Below are 20,120 nucleotides of genomic sequence, written 5' to 3'. Positions count from 1 at the left end.
TACCAGGAGATTATTATAAGATTATCTCTCAGCAGAATCCCAAACTTGTTTTGTTTCATTACGCTTTTGTCCAAAGTAATTTTCAGAATGATTTGTTTTGTCTTCTTTCTTTAGGTAAACATTTTGTCGCTGCAATAAATATTAACTTTGGATGAGTGAAAATATTCTTTTTTTTGTTTGTTTTTTGACCTTCTTAAGTGGAGCTAATAAATGTACATGAACATTAATATTCATACAGGTTGATTGACATTCATTGCCCTAATTCATTTCTGCTCACGTGGCACCATTTCCTCCAAAACATCATTAAGGTGTATGACATGATCTAAAACCCCACAAATTTCAAGATGAGGGCCCCCAAATCCCCCATTTTCAGCCGTGACCATTTTTGTTTTTTTTACTCCTTTTTTCTTGCTGACTGTTCTTTTTGTGTAATCCTCTCAAAGTCAAACAGTTTGAGATCATTCTCCTGTGTAAGCATAAGGCTGTCACTACATATCACTTGTTAAGTAGAAAATGGAGACGTGTATACACACCAGAATTCATAAAGCTTGCATAGATGGCTCTAGAAAGTTTATTGAATTATAACGAGGAGATTTTACTATACATTTAATGTGGGTCATACAACAGATATCAATCCAATACTACAGCAACACTAGCATGCAATTTGTGCAACCACACAATTGAATTTGAAACTAAATTTGTGACTTTGTGAAATGGAAATTGTTCATTTTAGTGAGAACCTGTATTTTTTTATTTTTTTTATTTTAATTTCAGTATTTTAAAGTGTATTGAAAAAGAGGTTGGCTATGAGCCCTTGCTGGTAAATCAGTAGCGGACAAATGCATGAAATATATCTGTATACCTTGAAAATTCTGAAGAAAAGTTCTCTTTTCTAATGATGAATTTTTCTAGTAATGACAAGATTATTTTTGCAAGCCACAGCTTTTTCCTAACACCACACCACTACACAAAGATATCTTCAAACAAAAAGTATATAAAAAATCTGAAATATATTTATAAATATTTTCTTACTAATTTCCCCTGTGAATAGACATTTTACAATCTATTTGGAGCTCATAAAATACTCAATACTATCATAAGCCAGTGGTTGTGGCTTTGTATCAGCCTTTATCAACTTGTATCAAGCGACTTTTTATTGTACATTTAACATGAAAACATTAAGATAAAAACATGAGTAAGAATTGGTTCACAATTTATTGACATTCATCATCTTTTAAATTTCAAATTCGTAACCCAGTACTTTGCTAAGTATTAACGTGCCTGCTGGCATCACAAATCTCTGTTAGTTTCTTTAACCTTATGTTCTGCCTTGGTTGTTGTTTCTGGATTGGGTTGCTGGTTGCTCCATGCCCTTTTCTCTTGCTCTCTTTTTCTTATTCTCTGTGTTTGTGTGTGTGTCTGTGTGTGTGCGCGCCTGCATTTGTTTTTGTGATGGTTAGTTATCTTAGGGTTTGGTGCAAACTTCTGCTCACTGCCTCTCAGCCATACTGTAAAGCCCTTGTGACTGTCTGCCTGCTGGCTCACCAATCTACAGCCTGTTCTGGCATTAGGTTGCCATGGAGAAAATTGCCAGCATATTATTGCCAAGAGACTGCCAGTGTTGGAGGGGGATAATTTTTGTTGGCAATACAGTACCGATCTCAAAGACATAAAAAAGGTGTCCTCTTCCTACAGCTATTTGTACTTAATTATGCCATTTAAATTAGACTCTTGAAGGCTTCCTGCTTTTTGTTTTACGCCCCTCTCTTAAATATGTAGTATTTAAAGTGTGTCAAATCTACTAACAGTTTGGACACAGCTTTAGTCTTATTTTTTTCTTGGGTATATAAGCTATTTTAAACCTGCATCATCCCCTCACTGCAACAGTATCCTATAAAATCCACCAGGAAATGTTGCTTTGCAAACTTCTCCTTTTTCCCTTTGTGGCTTTCTGCCATTTTCACCTCCTGTCCTCTATCATCTCTTCGTCTGTTTAAAAAAATATTTTCAGGTAGTTTGCAGGTGTGCTCTCCAGTCACTGTCCCTTCTTCTTCTAGCTTCCACTTTATTTGTGTTTACCGATCTTAGTGAAGTGTACCTCCTCGTCCCAGAGCTGTCTCTCATTTAAATGCACCACTTCATTATATGGAGCCTGCAGCCACCGACCTTTTAGCTGTTTCCAAAAATGTCTCCTAGAAATGGGTTGGTGCTGTGCCAGAGATCCGCAGAAATCATTACTCAAAAGGTACTCAAAACTGTTTTATAACCAGAAATTCTTTGACCTATAAAACTGACTTTAGTTACGTCTGCTACTAACTGAGCTGGACTGGAAGACGAGGAGGGTTAAAAAGAGGATGGGTGTTTTAATGGAAAAATCATGCCACAAAGACCAGCCAGTATAGATCAAGTGTGGGGAAAAGGACAAAGTCTATCTGACTGCTCTCTGCTCCTCTGAGATATGGAGCCAGCCATTCATGTGCATTGTCTGGCTTCATTCAAGTCTCTTTTCTTTAGGGAGGTCTTTTTTTTAAGACTGCTCACATTCATTATCTGCCCATTATTGCCTAAGGATGGGTTTGAGTAAATTGAAGATTCCTTTTGTAAGGCATTTGTCAATATAATTCAGCCTCAGCTACAATATTTCACTCCCACAGCTATTGTCTGTGACATATACTAAACTTATATGTCACAGTTGTGGAAGTTCTGTGGGTTTCATAGCAGAGTACAGAGTAAACAACATGTGACTTGTTACTAGATTAACATACCAAATCTCATTTGTTCATTTACTTTATTTACACATTTGGCCCTTTGACAAACTAGGAGAGAGTAAAAACAACTGAACATTCCAGCTCCTCAGCAAGTATTGTCAGAGGTTAAAAAAAAAAAGCAGGGCTTCTTGATTGTTTTGTTTATCTGTTAGGGTTCTTTTTAAATAATTAAAATCATACGTTTGCCAATAAACAAAAAACTAAACACATGACCAAACACCATTTTTATCAGATTGGCACGTCTAATTACATACTATCAATACGGGAATGTGATAGTACCCATTCAGTATTTTTTGTCATGTAGGGATAGTGCGTATCAAGCAATATCTCTTCCTGTCTGTGTTTGCATCACTGCATATTTATTATTTACTTCAATGAAAATAATGCTAATGTGATGCAATTCAATAAAAGAGCCTGATAACCTGCATGGTAATTTAGGAGTTTTTATTTTGTGTTGTTGTTTTTGAAGAGTCAGGGTTAGACAAGGTTAGCTTTAGAAAATAGGTCCTCAAAACTCATTACACTAATTAGACTCAGAAAGGTATTACATGTTGCGGGGCTGCTTTATTACATTTGATCAGTGGTTCTCAAACTTTCTGTCACACGCCCCTTCAGAAACCGAAAAAAGTGGATTTAATTTTTATCAATCACTAACATGCAATTGAAACAAAACAGTTTTTTTTTGTTTATGCCAACACATGAATCATAATTACACAACTTTAGGCCTTCTTAACTCCCCAGTTTAAGAACCACTGCATTAGATAGTACAGTACTTCTGCTCCTTTTTGTCTTTGTTGGTTCTCTTTACTGAATGTTCCTGAAGGGTCCTTTGCAATGGAGCAGGGCTATATGTATGTGAGCAGGCTATTGAAGGTGTACATCAGGTGTGTGTGTGTGTGTGTGTGTGTGTGTGTGCGCAGGTCTTGTGTGTGACATTATTCATACAAAACCTTGACTGTTGCACATTTGTGCTGTCAGGGTGTTTGCCTGTACTGTACGCGCAGCACTCAGGTGTACATTGCGGAATCATTTTCGTAACAGCCAACGACAGCACAAACAGTTGCATGACATACAGATATGTATCGCTGCAGTGGCTCAGGCTTGTGAGCCCCATCGTGTCAGACTGTTCACAGACATGTACAATATCACAGTGAAACACTTAGAGAGGCACTACCTCTGAATTGCTCTGCAGTTGTGTAATGATTCATTCATCGCGCCAATGCACCAATTATAAATGATGCCAAGTCAAGGCATCGATCTACTAAGAGAAATAATCAAATTACTTCAGCTTTAGCAACAATCAGTCTGAAACAATTTGAGTTGCAATCTTCAGATTGAAATAAATCTCAGATTGAAAAGTGGAAACTGACATTATCACTGCCATTACACCACTAGTATAGCTGTTACTAATATAAATGCTTAGACTACTGCTGCTAAAGTCACTACTACTTAGGCCTTATTACTGAGTGTAATGTGTGCCAAACCCTGTTTAGGCAATCATAGGTAAACACATTTCTGTTCATTTTTAGTTAGTTTAGTAGAAACTGTTTCCAGTCAACGTTACTGAATCACTTTGTTTCCTAAAAGTGAAATAAACCACATCCAGAAAGAAAAATAATAATCCTTCTTGAAACAAATTGCCATTCTTTATGTAAAAAAAAAAAAAACAAAAAAAACTTTCTTTGTTGTTCTACTGTAGAGCATGGGCGCCTTTATCCTTTATCCTGCCCACAGGTAAAAAAAAAAAAAAGAAGCACAGACCTTGAGTCAGCCTTGGGCTCTTCACACGGGGAATAACCTCCAAGCATTCTGCATGCCAGACAACTGAACAGGATTGTTCAAGCAGTGCGAGCAAAGAGTTACTCACTCCATGTTTTTTTTCCTGTTAACATACAGTACAACAATACAATCAGAAATCAGAATCAGAAGCTTTATTGCCAAGTAGTATTTTACACGTATGAGGAATTTGCTTTGTTGATAAGGTGCTACATGTAGACAAACATGCAGTTGACATAAATAAATATAGAAAGATAGAAATATGGAATAAACAGATGCAAGTTTTATATAAGAAGGATAAAAGAAAAGAGAAAAATAATGGAATGTTCAATCCAATGTTCAATCAGATAACATTTATCTTTTTCATGTGCATGGCTTTGAGAAACTATTACTAGAAATGTAATGTGTGTGAGTATCAAGAGGGGTATAAATGAAAATAAGAATTAGAAATAAAACAATACAGTTATAGATGAGGGAAATTGTTACCCAGAGGTGCGATTGAGAGATAAGATTAGTGCTCAGCCAGTATTACATTCTGTTGGGAGAACCCCAGAACACCTCTTTCAGTCCCAGCTCCACTAAAACATGAAACGGAAAAGACAATCTGAAGCCTGCAAGTGAACAATACAACAATAAGTAATTTGACTGTGACTGAGGACATGAAACAAGTTATTAAAATGTTATTAGTTTAGACTCTGACTATCATGAAAGGTCTTATATCTTTGAATAACTTACAATGTTTTCTTTTATTTGATGTTTTAGCATTTCATTTTTCATTTCGCTATATTTCATATCCTGTTTGGATGGCAGTATAATATATAGGATTTTTCTTGTTTGTTTGTTTTTTGCGCAACCAGTCAATTTGGCATGAATATTTTAAGAACCGCCAAAATGTAAATCAGAGCTCAGTACACAAACAATTTTGATGAAAGGGAGGTAATGCACAGACATTCAGCAGGGTTCACAGCATACCAGCAGTTATGATATACAGTAGTTAGCTATAACTGGCTGTGAATTGAAGCTAATTGTATATACTTTTTTTATAATCACTTAAATACATCACAAGGTGTCAGTTCAACTGTGATGCCTTAAAGTGCTAAATGAGTCATCTAACTTCACAATTACTGTTGAAAAAAGTAAGTGGGTTTCGCATGTCAGGGCATTTCAATTATGGATTTCCACCATGCGTGTTATTATTTTTGCCGCCTGTGATGTTCCACAAAGGATTGGGCTCCTCAATCAAGGACCAGCATTCCGTGTTATTTTTTTTATTTTCCATCAGGGGGTCTTTAATGTAAGAGAAGTTGAAAATTGGTCTTTGAGCATTACTTCTTCGCTGGGAGAATACAAGTGACCATGTTTCATGACCTGCCTGCTGTGTTCTGCTGTGTTTCAGGGATTGTATGGGAAGGAAATAGAATGTAGTCATTCTCTATTAAAGTAAAAGACAAATCAAGTGAAACTTTTATCAACCAGCATGAAAAATATCTACAAAGAGTCATTATCATACACAGCCAGGCACCAGCTCATGGAGGTACTGACTCCATGAGCTTTTTTCTCTCTTTCCTTAACCCCCCCATATCCTACTAGAAAGCCTGACAAGCTGAAATGATGCCAGAAAAAGTTGTGCAGAGCAACGTGTACTTTGTGATGCTGTAAAAGTATGACCTTTTGAGGAAAGCAGAATGCAGAAGTAAAAGGTCTGTGAGCCAGGATATCAGGCTCCGCTCTGAAGCGTGACACATGGTCAATTGTAGGCTGATGCGATTTAGCCGAGACAAGACAGAGAGTGATGGGCGCCGTTGGTGATCAGATAGTTTTCTGGAGTTTAGAGAAAGTTTGTGGATTTGTTTTTCATCAGTAACTGTTTTCAGTGGACAGTAGCTGCTCTGTCATATCATACATTTGTACAAATGTATACATTGCATTTGTGTCTATGACGAACACAGGGTGGTCCACTTTATATACAGTGTATAGATTTATATACAGAGTATGTATGGATCAAAGTTACACTCAAAAATGCATGGATTTGAAATCAAACTATGAACATTTGTATAATTAGTGGCTAATGATCCATGTGGAGCCATTACGGAGCTCTTATGTATGGGTGCATGGGTGCTATCATGCAGCTCCACACCCAGAGATGAGAGTTGTATGTAGTAGTCACAGTATAATACAGCCAGATCATTCTCAGCCTGATAATGTAGAAAGAGTGGCTGCCATGTGGAAAGAATACCGTTCACAGTAGAAGATGAATGCAGAATACTTTCACAGTGTTCGCTCCATTTTCATTCTCCTTTAGAATCCTTTGTGGGCAAAGACCGAGTGTGGTGTCGCATGAGCAGTTCCCCCTAAAATTTAAACGATGCCGGGGGTTCTTCAAATTGTATTCTCTAAAATAAAACTGACATGAAAGAATGGAGCAGTTGACCCAGAACATACCGGGGGCTTTTTGCTCAAATGGTACTTACAACCTCCTGGCATTTAGCTCTTGATAAAGAGTTTGTCTCAGATATATAGTAATTTAAGCTGGGACTGTTGTAAATGGGTACTATTGGTCTGCAGAACCTTCTGTCTGTGTTCACATGAAGTCCTTAGCCAATGATGAGCATCTATTTCAGGCTGCTTTCCTTAACTGATTAAAGAAAGACAGTGTCTGCACATTTTGATTTATGCTTTTATTCCCGAGACTGGACAAACAAGTTTATTTCTGTATACTGCTTGGTCATAATAAAGAGTAATGCACCCTCTGCTTAAATGTCTCCTCATTAAGAGGTTGGATAGAATAGAAGGTACTATATATTTCTAGTCTACATTATGCAGTAATGGGAAAGATGACTTCCATTATTTATGTCTACTTTTTGTGTACGCTTGTAGTTTCTTTAAAGCCCCCTCACCCCCATCATACACCTGTCTTCCATCTGTGCCTCATTACTTTTTTATGACATTTATATCTTATATGATATCTTTATTACATTTTGGCAATGTACTACTTTGGAATAATTTCACTTAGCCTGACCATTGTATGTATATGTTTTGGCTGTACTAGTATAGAGTAATGGCTTGACTGAACTGATATTTGAGCTTGGATAGTGCAAAAGAAAACAGTTTTGGTGTATTTGGTCACCATTACTGGAGCAGGCATGACACGAAGTGGCCACCCTTTTATAGCAGTGTTGGGTTGGAATACATTTTGTTGTGAGATGATCAAACACATTGAAGAAGCTTCCCTTCAAGCGATTAACTGAATGCATCAAAGAGGCTGTCAAACATGACTGAAACTCTTCTCCTCAGCTTTTCATCATAAACCTAATGGCATCCTGCTTCTAGCTCCATTGTTGTGGTTTTGTGTCGTTTTGTGTCTCGAGCCAGCCTTCAAGAGAATGTCTGTGCTCCTGTTATGGCTGTATGAGAGGAAAATGAAAAACAAAATGAGGTTAAAAATGTATAAAGGTACAGGGGATGTTAATTCGTTGTTCTGTTTTGCAGAAAGCCTTCCCAGTATGCTCCCATCCTAAGCGTAATAGAAAAAGTCCTAAAGGTGCTAGTCATATGATGTAGCTTAGTAGAATGCTTCAGCCATTTATCATTGTTATGAAGGCTATCATGGGACCTTGCACAAGAGTCCTTTATAATAAGTGCTCTGTTCTCTCATATTTTCAGTGCTGCCACACAGATGCATACACCCCACACAGCAAATATGAGTGGTAGTTTAGTCCTTCTGTTTCTGCTGCATCAGATTTATATACCCTGCTGCAATATATTTACTATGGCTGAACTGTGTTCCCCTTCTCACAAATAATTGATATTTAAATCATCTTTCCAATTATTTTCATTTCCTCTCCTTCAGACTGTGTTTGGGTTTTTTGGTGTGTAAAATAATTAGGCTTTGGTCTGGAAATCCTTGCTGCTACTGATCACACTGTGTTGTGTTGAGATGAAACGGTTGTAAATGTCATGGCCTTTGCAGCATAGGGACGTCTTGCCTTGAATAGCACTATAAAAAATGGCTGAATGCCATGCCAGAAAGCTCACTTTAATGTCTTTATTTATGCTTGGTTGCTTAATACTTTGACTGTTGTCTCAACAATCCTGTCAGCTCTGTGTTTATACCTTGCTGACAGTAAATAGAAACACAGAGAAATTATTTAATGGAGTGAACAAACAATTAATAGCTTCCACCCTGCCAGTTCTGGTATGGGTGGAAGTTGAGGGGCATGAGTTTCACTTCATAAATCACTATATTTTCTTACTTTTTTGCCAGACTTTAAATTTTAATTATGGTATTTTTTAAACCTGGGCCCTGTTATCACACATTTTGTGACTAGTAGGTACAAAAGGTTTTGGAACTTGTGCAGTAGAGGGCTTCAGCCGGCAGCCATAGCTCTGCTGCAGTGGTTGCAACATATGCCTTTGGGGCAATTGCGCATGTAAAAAAATTACGTCCACAAAAACTGCTCAGACTTTTTTCAGGTGTTTGACAAGATAATGGAAAGGGTCCCTACCAGTAACACCCCTTGATTTTAACCAGAAACAGAAGTGTTGCTCAAGGACAATTCAATGCTCTGAAATCTTGTGAGAGTCAAGTTGTTGCAGGAAGACGCCGGTGGAAACGTGAGCCAGTGTTGCAGAGAGGAGTTTGTTGTGTTGGAGTAACGTTAGGCACTGAAGTCTTCCTAGCAGGGATCCTTTCAGGGTTTAAAAATACCAAAAGCAATTATCATGGCAGCAAAGTTTTCCTGCTTCTTTAATAAAATCTGTATGCGCACAACAATACTTTTTTTTTTATTTTTTTTTTTTTTTTCATGGCAGAAGTGTTGAGTGATTAAATAGTAATAAAGATTTGTTTTGACATTAATATAATAACAGGGTTTCCGTGGGGTATTAAAAAGTCTTCAATTTCAAAATCAAAATTTAAGGCCTTAAAAGGTCTTAAATTCACTGAAGTTTGTATTCTAGGTCTTAAATAATTTTTTAACAATAATTTTTTTTTAAATTTTAATTTTCCAACGTGTAACACTACCTCTAATGCTCATTAAAATGCTCTTGCGCCACTTTAGAATGTTTTTTCCTCCATGGTGTTGTAGTTCTTCTTTCGCTTGTCCAAATCAAGCAGGAAGCGATCTGATGCGAACACTGAAGACCCTTAAATCTGCATTCTACTGAACGGCCAGCAGGGGGCCACTCTTCTGGGTCCAAAAAGAAGTGCGGCTCCATAAGAAATAATGGCAAAATGAACATACTCAGTAAACACTTTCCTGATGAGTTTTATGGTCTTAGTCGCTAGTTTCATGTCTTCAATACAAAATGATGTTCATCTAGTAAACTATGGTCCCTTTTATTTTAAAATGGACCATAAAGCAGAGTGTGCTTCAGGGCGGGATTATATATGATTGACAAGTTGTTACCATGGCGACTTGTCAATCAGGCTAGAGGCAACTCGCACCCATGGCACTGTGTAAATTTAACCAGCGCCATTGAAAAAGCTTATTAGGAGTTGGCTGTTCACTTTCTCTGGTGAGTACATTTAGTTTTAAGACTGTTGTTCGCTACACAAAGTTATGTTAAAATGACAGTTAACGTGAATTACAGATGCACCTAACTAGGCAAGCTAGCTAGCTCCACACACGGCCGTTATGCTGCGTTCCACTTACCTCGGAAGTCAGTGGTCGGAGCTGGGAATGACCTCACACCCGAGTTCACAGCGTTCCAGTTAACAAGTCTGAAAACCTCGCTCGGCCAGCTGTTTGTTTACAACTAGCCAGGTTAGCTATTGATACGCCGGTTGATTAAAAAAAACGCATTGTGCGGTATTTACTCACACTCAACACTGTAGCAACACATCCACAGACAGCTGTTGAACTGGTATAAACTGCAGCTTTCACTAACTGTTGATACCCCAACAGCCATCTTGGATCACGAAGTCGGGGTAGTGCAGTTCTCCCGACTTATGGGGGCATTCCCTTTGAAATTATGACTGTTACAGCTGCCACCGCCCCCACCTGTATTTGCCTGTGCTTTTAAGTAGGCTATCTGTTATGCTGAGCAGGCTGTGCAAGCCCACGCGGAGGATTGGCTGCACAAGGAGAGAAGGTCCCGCCTACTTCCTGGGTTTCCAGTTACCATGCCCTCGATTGGTGCGGCATGCTCTACGGGCCAATCAAAGGGCGACAGCGACGACCACCACCTGCTTAAAAGCCTGCCGGGTCTGCCATTTGAGGCAGCAATTTGACCCGAGTTGCTTGCCTTGGGAACGCCTGTCATAGAGCTTATAGTAGTGTTTTGTAACCCGTGCTAGACTTTGTGTCTTGACTTTGTGTGTTTCACTGTGTGAAGGTAAGAGAGTGGGCCAGGTTTAAGCTTAGCTATCACTGACACCTTTCTTTCACACACTATAGTTGTTTTATGTTAGTTTTCACCAGGCTCAGGGGTGCTGTGCGTTTTGTGTTTTGTGTTTTTCAAATGCTGTAGGTTAGTGAGCTTTTGGTTTATTCTTGTTTTGTTAGTATCTCTGTAAGCAGTAATCCTCTTTTTGAGGATCTCCTTTTGTTATAATTGTTTGTTGATTTCCACAGCACCCATTGGCCCATCCTCTGTTTGTGCTCCACTTTCATTACTTCAAATAAATATCCTTTCAAACCAACAACATCTGGTTTATGTTTATGTCCCTATATCCCTAGACACCTCGGGACGTAACATGACCTTTGAACTCGGAAATTCCGACTTCCCATGTCAACTGGAACGCACCATTAGCTCAACTGTCTCGTCCAAATATGGTCACGTCTGGTGCCGCTGGTTGGAAAAACTCAACATGACGGCGACCTATCGGGCAAACTCAAGGCTTCAAAATGGCAGTCTAGAAACCAACAGGTGACATCCCGATGACTACGTCCACTTCTTATATATAGTCCAGAGCCCTTTAAAGAGAGAGTTGCGTCAGCGGGGGTCCAAAATGCTTGATCGTCATGTGGTTCATGGAGACCGCAGATAGTTCCCGTCCTAGGCAAGCAATTGAAAATGAGCGAGAGAAAACGAAACGGCAATTTTAAGCAATTTTTGCTAATTTATACAATAAATGCGTTGATTTACAATATTTATACAATACACTGACACGTGTATGTAGTTACATTACTATTTTTTAAAAAGGAGGACTTTTTCACAATAACCGCTACAATCACGTACCTTGTTGACATTTTTTTGGCTTACCTTACATTGTCAAGTGTATTCCTCTTGAAAACATGTTTTAAAATTCAGATCATATTTACCTTTCTAACATTCCTTTTAGTAATCCCATGGTACCAGGGAATTGATCTTAATGAATAATGTAATCTTTATGACTTCAGATAGAACAGACTGAGTGATTGTCATGTATTAATGTAATAAACGTCCAATAAAATCAGCATGTTAAGTGGTTTGTGCCTGTGTACTGTCTTACCATAGTCTACAGCATGGTTTATTGTGCTGTGTGGAGATGCTGCAGTTGGTCTGAAAAAGGAGTACAAATGTATGGTTTCCTAGCTGACATGGAGAGGAGGAAAAAATGGTTGACTCAGGTGAACAGGAGCGACCTTACAATCACTACAGAGGCTAACAACAAAAAATGTGAGGTACTTTTTCCACAATAAAGAACACATCACTTGCCTTAATGTTTGGTTTATTAAAAACATCACTGGAGCTAATCTTCAGGCTCCACTGAACCCCCTATTTCTTGTGCTGAGAGAGGGAGAACAAGAGAGAGAAAGGGTTAGACAGACCAACACATCTGTAAAGATTCATCCAGGCCATGGTTATCCAAGAAAAGTTGAATCGGGAGCAACTGTACTTGGTTGTAGATGATGTTTCAGAAGAAGTACAGTTGCCTTCTGTTCAACCTTTCTTGTAAACAGCTACAAGTTTGAATGAGAAAGTTATGCATTGTTAAGTTTTGGAACTTTATTAATAGCTTTTGCTGCTGATGTTGGTATCAGTTACTAGATAGTTTGTTAGTTAGTGAATGTTTTTATTTTTTCAAACAGTTCTCACACACAGGAACTTTGATGATGATGTGATATGAATTTGCACAAAGTAATTATGTAATTAATATGTTAGTATACTACTTTTAGCGTTAGGGGTAAATCCCCAACCCCCCTAAAAATAGCGTTTTGAAATCTCTTATTCATACACACACCACTAATATATTTAAATACAATTTAATGCCACCCCCCAAAAAATGTTTTTTTTTTTTTAAATAAATTGTTTACTTTATCCATTGCCAGTAACAAAATTTGTTTGTTAATTTGTTTACCGTTAATGTCCCTAAATCTTCTAATTTAGTGGGGAAATTTACTAACATGCTTTAATGCACATATTAACTTGATTCATTTGTGCTAATAATATATAATCTAATTTTTTACACGCCTTACCTTTTAAACGTGCATCCCAAATAGCATTTTCGCTGCGCTGCTAGCATTTGATGCCAACTTCCGGGAACTATTCAGACGCTCTGTGATCTATGAAAAACTGGTCCATTGGAGTGTTACGAAGACCAACATGCAGCCGTTGTGTTATTGCCGCGAGTCTCTTTCGGAATGTACCACAGATATAAAATGGATTTTTTCTTCAGCTGTGCGGAAGTACAACCTAAGCGACTCTAGCTACGGGCTTGGTTAAAACCCGGTTAAAACCAGTTGCTAGCAACGTATTTGAAGAGTAACTGTGACTACTTAATGAATGAGCGTCGCTACTGAAATTTCATACGATCATTAATGATTTTCGGTAACACTCAATGCATGGCTGTCTCCCTCTACTCATTCTTCAAAGGACGAGCGAATGTGAGGCAGAGAGCGGCAGAAAGTGGCGGTGAAATTTAGCGGAAGATAAGATCAGCATTAAGTTCATAGGTTAACGTTACAGCTCTGTCCTGTCCTGTACATCTTGATAGTTACATTAAATTAAAAAGAAAGGACTGTAGAACACGGAGGAGCTGGGATTAGTAATGTTAAAGCAAATTAGGGGTGCAAACTAGTGCTTTTAAGCTAATGAGGAGATTATTCTTTTGGATTTTAATGTACAAATGAAAGGCTTGTAATAAGACAGAAGGGAGGTAGTTCTCAGGTTGCCTATTTTCAATGTTAATTTCTACAAATGTATAAAGCAGTAAATTAAGACACAAAAGACAAACTGCTGCTCAAAACAGCTTGGTGTTGTGCCATGAATGTAAAATCATCGTGGAGAGTATCAAAACTAACCAAATGAATTTTCCCAGATCTAATGGTCATAATTCAAACCCAGTAGACTTATTTAGCAAGTTTAGCTTCTGGGTGTAGTTTATTCAAAATCTGCTCTAGATTCTCCTACTTATATTCACAAATGTGGCAATAACAATGTTATAAAATTATTTTTGAAATTTCTTTATTGGAAAACACAAAAATTTTCTTGGGGAATGACCACCAAACCCCCAACACAAAAATACAATAGTCATTTTTTACATTATACCGCCCCACGTTTTAATCCCCACAGACATTATTTTATTATTTGTAAATGTACCTACTTTGCACCTGTCTCGACTTCTCTTCTCCCTGCACTCACTCTCACACACACCTTTACCTCTGGTCTCTCACTGCGAACACACCAGCTTTCCCCGCCTCTCTCTGTTTCCTGTCTGCTCCCCTGAGTTTCTCCATCAGCAGTAGGTTATGTTTCATAAAGTCGCTGACAAGACAAAGAACTCGTCTATTTTCTAGATATTTCCAGCTGTGATTCTTTCTAGCAGGTTGAAATATCCAGCAGCTTATCAATGTCATCGTCCATCCCGGTATTTCATTGTGTCCGATGCCAATTTTGTAGACGTCACCCAACCCTAATTTGAATACATTTATTTACTCTGCAAGTAATTTTGTGACTGCATTTCCTTTTGTACGTTTCTTTTTTTGATGTTGTGATATAGGTCTTAAATTTCATTCATAGTGGTCCTAAAAGGTCATAAAAAGGTCTTAAATTTGACTAGGTGAAACCCTGAATAAGTCAAATGTATGTGTAGACTTGCTTACATGGATGCTGTGATTCTGAAGTTGTCTTGTTTTTTTGTTTCTGATGCATTTGTGCATTGATTTATCTCTCATTTATAGCTCTAAACTGCTCCACCATCCCATCTGATTTGGGCAAAAAGCCAGCTCGCTTACAAAGGTTATTTTAGGTTCTCATGAAGCTATGCAAAGCTCAAGTTCCCATTCTCAATACACAGAGACCCCAATTCTCAAACTCTGAAGACACTGTTTTGATGTCCTCAACTGTCTATGCTTTTGAGGTTTAAGGAAGGGACTTAATGTTCTATGAATTTAGAGCGAGGCCAGGTTCAAAGTTGCACACCCCTCCGCTCTTGTATTCAGCTTGCTCTTCCACTCTCCATCTTGAGAGTCTTGTTCTTGATCTATGAGGCCGCTGTTAATGCTCTACTGGTGTGCACAAGCAATGTAGGAATATGTTATGTGAGGCTGTTTCAAATATATAATGCAATTCTTCAAACCACCCAATGCTTTGAACTGTACACCATGTATTTAGGTGTAGCTCTGTGGAGCTGAGATGATACTTTGTCTTGTTTTCTGATCGCATCTTGTTTTCGTCACATCAAGTCGGTTTGGTTATGTGTTAAAGCACTGCGTTGTGGTGAAGGTGGTACAGAGAAATCCCTTCAAGAGTTCAGGCAAAATTTACTTGTTTTTGCCTACTTAAAGCTAAAAGTTTAAATACATATAAACGTCAGACTAGAATTAAAATGTAAATAAAAACATTTAGACACTTTTCACTTGCTTTTAGAAACATGAATGTAACTAAATGAATTAATTAAACTGTGAATGCTATTAAATATTGTACCTACAATGTATGTATGTTACATGTATGTGTAAATATGTGATGGAGCACATGCTCAGGTTGAAAGAAGTGTGTGCGTGGCAAAAAGTCGGGTGGTTACCATGGTTTCTGTGCGTACTAGTGTTTAGCAATGATTTAGCAAAAAGTAAATTATAAAATGATGATTGTGGTTTGCTGGCTGTGTTTCTTTTTGAAGTAGAATCAGACATTAATCTTAAGACATTTGCAATTAGATGTGTCTACTGGCTGAAGAATGTACTATATAATGAAAGTGAAACAGGCAGACAAATATAAAGGGGTGGTGTGTGGTTTTTGAAGAGGTTTATAGTGTGTTCCTCCATCTATTAAAATGACAAATAGACCAAATCTGAGCAGACAAGCAGGAGAACACAATTTTAAATATCAGCATGCAACTGACACACCTAACCTACTGCACCCTTCGACACACTGCAGCGCATGGCGAGTCACCAAAGTAAAGTAAGTCCTGAAAAACTTACTGCACTGTATACTGTAGATACGCCTAATCAATTGGAATGTGTTTACATGCAGCCCGAATCTGTCAGGTTTTCCACCCAGTTTATATTGGGCAGATAGGAAGATATGAATGGTTTTAATAAGGGTCTCAACATCAAAATGTACGCGCTGAACGTGTCTGTATTAATAGATGGAATCAGTGGAAGAGTGACATGGGGATGAATGAAAGACACACAAAGTAAAGGAATTAAACTGGCGAGTGCTGAATGAAAATGAAAGTGGAACCTATATACTTCAGTTTCTGAAAACTAGGGTGGCGGAGCCTGACAGAAGCTGTTCTGGCACCAGGGAATTCAGCATAGGTGATGGTGGTGGAAAAGAGCAGTGGGGTGAGTTGCACTTTGCAAATGAATAATCTACAAGCCTCACAGAATCCCGATGCTCTCAAACAGGCCACCGTCTGAGGAACGAGCCGGAGGCGACAGCTGGAGGCTGGAGTTGTCTTTTTCTTTTTTCTCTCTGTCTTCCACTCTCCGAGTAGAAGACAGAGAGATAGAGCTGTGAGTGTGTCGGTATGTGTTGGTAAGCGCGAAGATGTTTCTTCATTGTTCTGTGGTGTTTTAAGTGAGAGGGTAATGGGATTTTTCTCTCTATGGTAGTGTTTTTTAATGCAGTAGGGTTGCATCTTGTTGCTGTAAGTCTGAAGGTGCTGACAGCTTCCATTTTCTTGAGGTGAGCCCTTGAAGTGAAGGGCACATACTAGGCAGAGGACATTTTGCACATTCCTTTTCAGTAGTCCATCACTGCTGCTGTACACCCACGGCGCCTCTCTCAGTGCTCCTGCCTCCTTATTGCAACTATTGATAGATTGACTGATCCGAGTCTATGAAAAATCAATAGGACAACCCTTTGAGTGCTCTTCACATTGATTTTCCATGGACTGCAGTTACTGTACCAACAAGTAGCAGGCTTCATTCCCTGGGAAAGTGTGCTCTTTCATGACTCCGCGGACAACAGGTTGAAACAAAGTCATGTAGGAGCACAAGGCCACTATTAACATAAATAAGGGGACGAGGAGAGAAAGATTGCATGATGGAGTCAAGTGTAGCTTGTGTGTGCCAGTCCCTTCAGATCTGAATTGCTTTTTAAATTTTTATGACAAGGCAATTAAGGCAACATGCTGCCTTCAGGCATAAACAAAAGGCCAAGAGCACTCAGGTTCTACTTGTACAGCACAACACCTTTGAATACTAAACACTGTAGCATACTCAATATTTCAGAAGATTTCCAGTAGCAATGTTTTTTTTTAATTCACTCTCCAGCAGTTTTCATTTGCATAATGCTATGCTTCATTGCGTAAGCTCTTTGTGGAATGCACTCACCGTGGTGACACATTTGTTTCCATAGCTTCTTTAGATCCAAACTGATTCTGTTCATCTGTTTGCTCTACCCCTTTCCCAGTGGCTTGAAAATTAACCCAGTTTGATCTCAATCCTTTGCTTTCCGCTGAGGTTGTTTTCATACATCATCAAGTCTTCTGCTGCTTTTCCTCATGGCAAGATGAAGAGGCCCCTTGTGGCCCCAGATTCAGCACTCAGCAAGTCTGTTTACCAATGCCTCATGAATCCGTGTTAGTCTATCTCTCATCCTCTCTCCTCTTTGATTTCTCCTCTTTTGTTCTTGGTCTTGCTCAGTGAATGGTAACAGCAGCATTACATGGATATATGTCTAGCTTCCTTCACCTGTAGACTCGACAGACCAGCGCTCTGTAATATAAGAGCAGGTTAACAATATGACTACCGATACAAGGAGAAACACGCCCCACTGCTCTGCTGGAGCACTGCAAAAAGCAGTGGATCCAAGTCTCCCTTGACTCCATGAACAGTCAACGCTCCGGTGAAGCGTAGTTAAAGTTGGGTGTTTACTCATTTGGTTAGCACATTTCTCCAACTAAGACAGGGATTTGAAACTTAAGAGTCAGCCCAGTGGGATAAATTTAAAATTAAAAAGGCAAAGAGCGATCTGAAATATTTAATCTCCCCCCCCCCCCCTTACTTGCAAGGTCTTTTCTTTCTTTTTTTATCTGTCTCAGTCTCCATGTCTCAAGGCCATAGCTCCCAATCTTTTGGGGTGGGGGTGGGGGTGGGTGTGTGTGGGTGTGTGTGTGGGTGTGGGGGTGTGGGTGTGTGTGTGAGAATTACTTTGAACACCAGCATGTTTGTGAGTTTGAGATGCTGGCTGGATGTATCAGTGCCACTCTGAGCAAGGTTTGGGCTGAGTGATGATGTACCTTTTACTCTGCGTGTGTGTGTGGTTTTTGATAAGACCGCTCTCCCTGCACTGTCCCTTATCAGTTCTCTGAAAAATCACACCATGGAGATAAATTACATCAGGAATGCTACTTTTTCAAAAAATGTGTGCGAAATGCATGTGATTCATGTACTCAGGCCGTTTAATTTTCTGGTCTAATCGAACTAAACCCATTGCAATGACGAATAAGAGATAGGGTTTAGATTCATCGTGTTTTATTCAGACATAGAATCACAGAGGGCGATACCATCATTGATTCAAATTACAAAGCAGTACTCATTTACAGTGACAGAACTGTATAAATGTAGTTTTATGGTAATGTTAGCTAAAGGTCAGGCATCAGCAGGGCCTCTATATATGTGCTCTCATGGTGTTTTCCATGACATAATGCCTTTTGTAGCCATTTCCTACTCAACCTTTTCCACTCCTCTATTCTCCTGTGATATGTTTCTTTCTCCCGCCTCACTTTCATTTCATTCCTTTCTTTCCTATTCCACTGTCTTGTACTCTCCCAGAATAGGAATAGGTCTAGCCAGGCACACTGTGATTTAGAATATCTTTACTTTCAAGGTCTTTGTGTTTTCCCCACAGCTACTTGAATAGCTTTAATTTATTTTTATTCAGGAACATTTATTCAATGGCCCAAATCGGTTTTCACACCTTTCACGGTGCCTCTATCTTGCTATACTTCGCCACTACTGAAGGGATGGCCTTCATAGGCATTTTGTTAAATCTTTGCTATTGAGCCACATAATTAACCAACACAATTTTTTCGTGGCTCAGCTTTTCCCAAGACAATAAGTCCCCTGAGCAGTTGAATGCAGTCAAGGCGGGCAACATGCAGAATCAGAGCTAAGATGCAAACAAATAATTACCCTTCATTTAAAAACACTCAATTAGGCTCTATTTCCGAGTAAAATAATGAGCGTCTCCCACTAAGCGGAACCCCAGAGTTTTCAGCTGTAATTAGTCCAAAAGATGGCAGCCCAGTGGCTCAGTGGACAGTAACAACATGACAACATGTTTTATTAGCCCAACAGCAAATATCCCATCATACCAAGGCACACCAACACATTTGCTGTGTGTGTGTAAACTGTAAACAACAAAGCAAGCACCCGTTTCTGTAGGGTTTTGCATTGATGTCTGTGTTGTCTGAATAAGCAACATAAATAAAAGGAAAGATAACATATAGAAGTGAAAGAGGAGAAAGGGTTGGTGAGCTGTGTGGCAATCAATGAGCTCTGCTGCGCCGCTGACATTTCTATCTCAGATGTGCAACAGAAGCTGCCTCTGCAGCCTTCCTGCTGTACAAAGGAGCACAGGAGCCATTGTGTGCATTTCTGTGTGAGTCTCGCACATTTATGTGCCTAGAGAAGCATCTTCCATCAAGCTTAGTGGAATCATATATCACAGGCTGTAAATTAAGGTGCTATAGTGTGAATTGCTGTTATAGCTGCGTCTCTAACAAACCACTGATGCTAGTGTTTTTCCCTGAAAGATGGGTCTGATTGACGCCAATTCCAATAAGGCAGATTTGTCTCTGTGCACTTTTCCCAAGCTTAAGGGAGAAACACTTAATGTGCAACTCTGTCACAGTCAATATCAGCATAGTGCATCTTTAAGCTCCCACGCTGAATACATAATATTTGTGTTCATTTCCCATATGAACATAGACACACACACACATGCACATTGTATCATTGTATTAGTCTGCTGGAATTCACACACATACTCTCATTCTTCGCTGCCTCTTCACAACCACTTCTCTGAATATTGGAATTCTTTTGAGTCTCTCTGCACTCTCAGTTCGGTGATAAGAAAAATGAGGGTTTTTTTGTGTACCTTTTCCATCGCATATCACTTGAGACAAGCACAGCATGTCTGGCACAACAAATGTCAGGCACATTTCTCGACAAGTGCAGTGCATAATTTTATCCTCACTAG

The 20,120-nt window shown here is 39.0% G+C and overlaps 1 protein-coding gene across 17 annotated transcripts in view; it reads left to right on the top strand.

Annotated features, from left to right (window-relative positions):
- Positions 1-20,120, top strand: part of furinb (furin (paired basic amino acid cleaving enzyme) b) — an 82,649-nt gene that overhangs the window by 13,109 nt on the left and 49,420 nt on the right. The window contains exon 1 of one of the 17 annotated variants that reach the window (XM_046036231.1): positions 17,321-17,467. The exons of 15 other annotated variants lie outside the window; for them this stretch is intronic. The gene's annotated coding sequence lies outside the window, so the exon portion shown is untranslated. Of the gene's footprint in view, positions 1-17,320; positions 17,497-20,120 lie in introns of those variants that run through there. One more of the 17 variants, XM_046036232.1, reaches the window with a different exon arrangement.

Source organism: Micropterus dolomieu, linkage group LG22 (genome assembly GCF_021292245.1).
Source record: "Micropterus dolomieu isolate WLL.071019.BEF.003 ecotype Adirondacks linkage group LG22, ASM2129224v1, whole genome shotgun sequence".
Classification (NCBI taxonomy): domain Eukaryota; kingdom Metazoa; phylum Chordata; class Actinopteri; order Centrarchiformes; family Centrarchidae; genus Micropterus; species Micropterus dolomieu.
The sequence above is the reverse complement of the archived record's forward strand: the minus strand, read 5'-3'. Positions and strand labels throughout refer to the sequence as shown.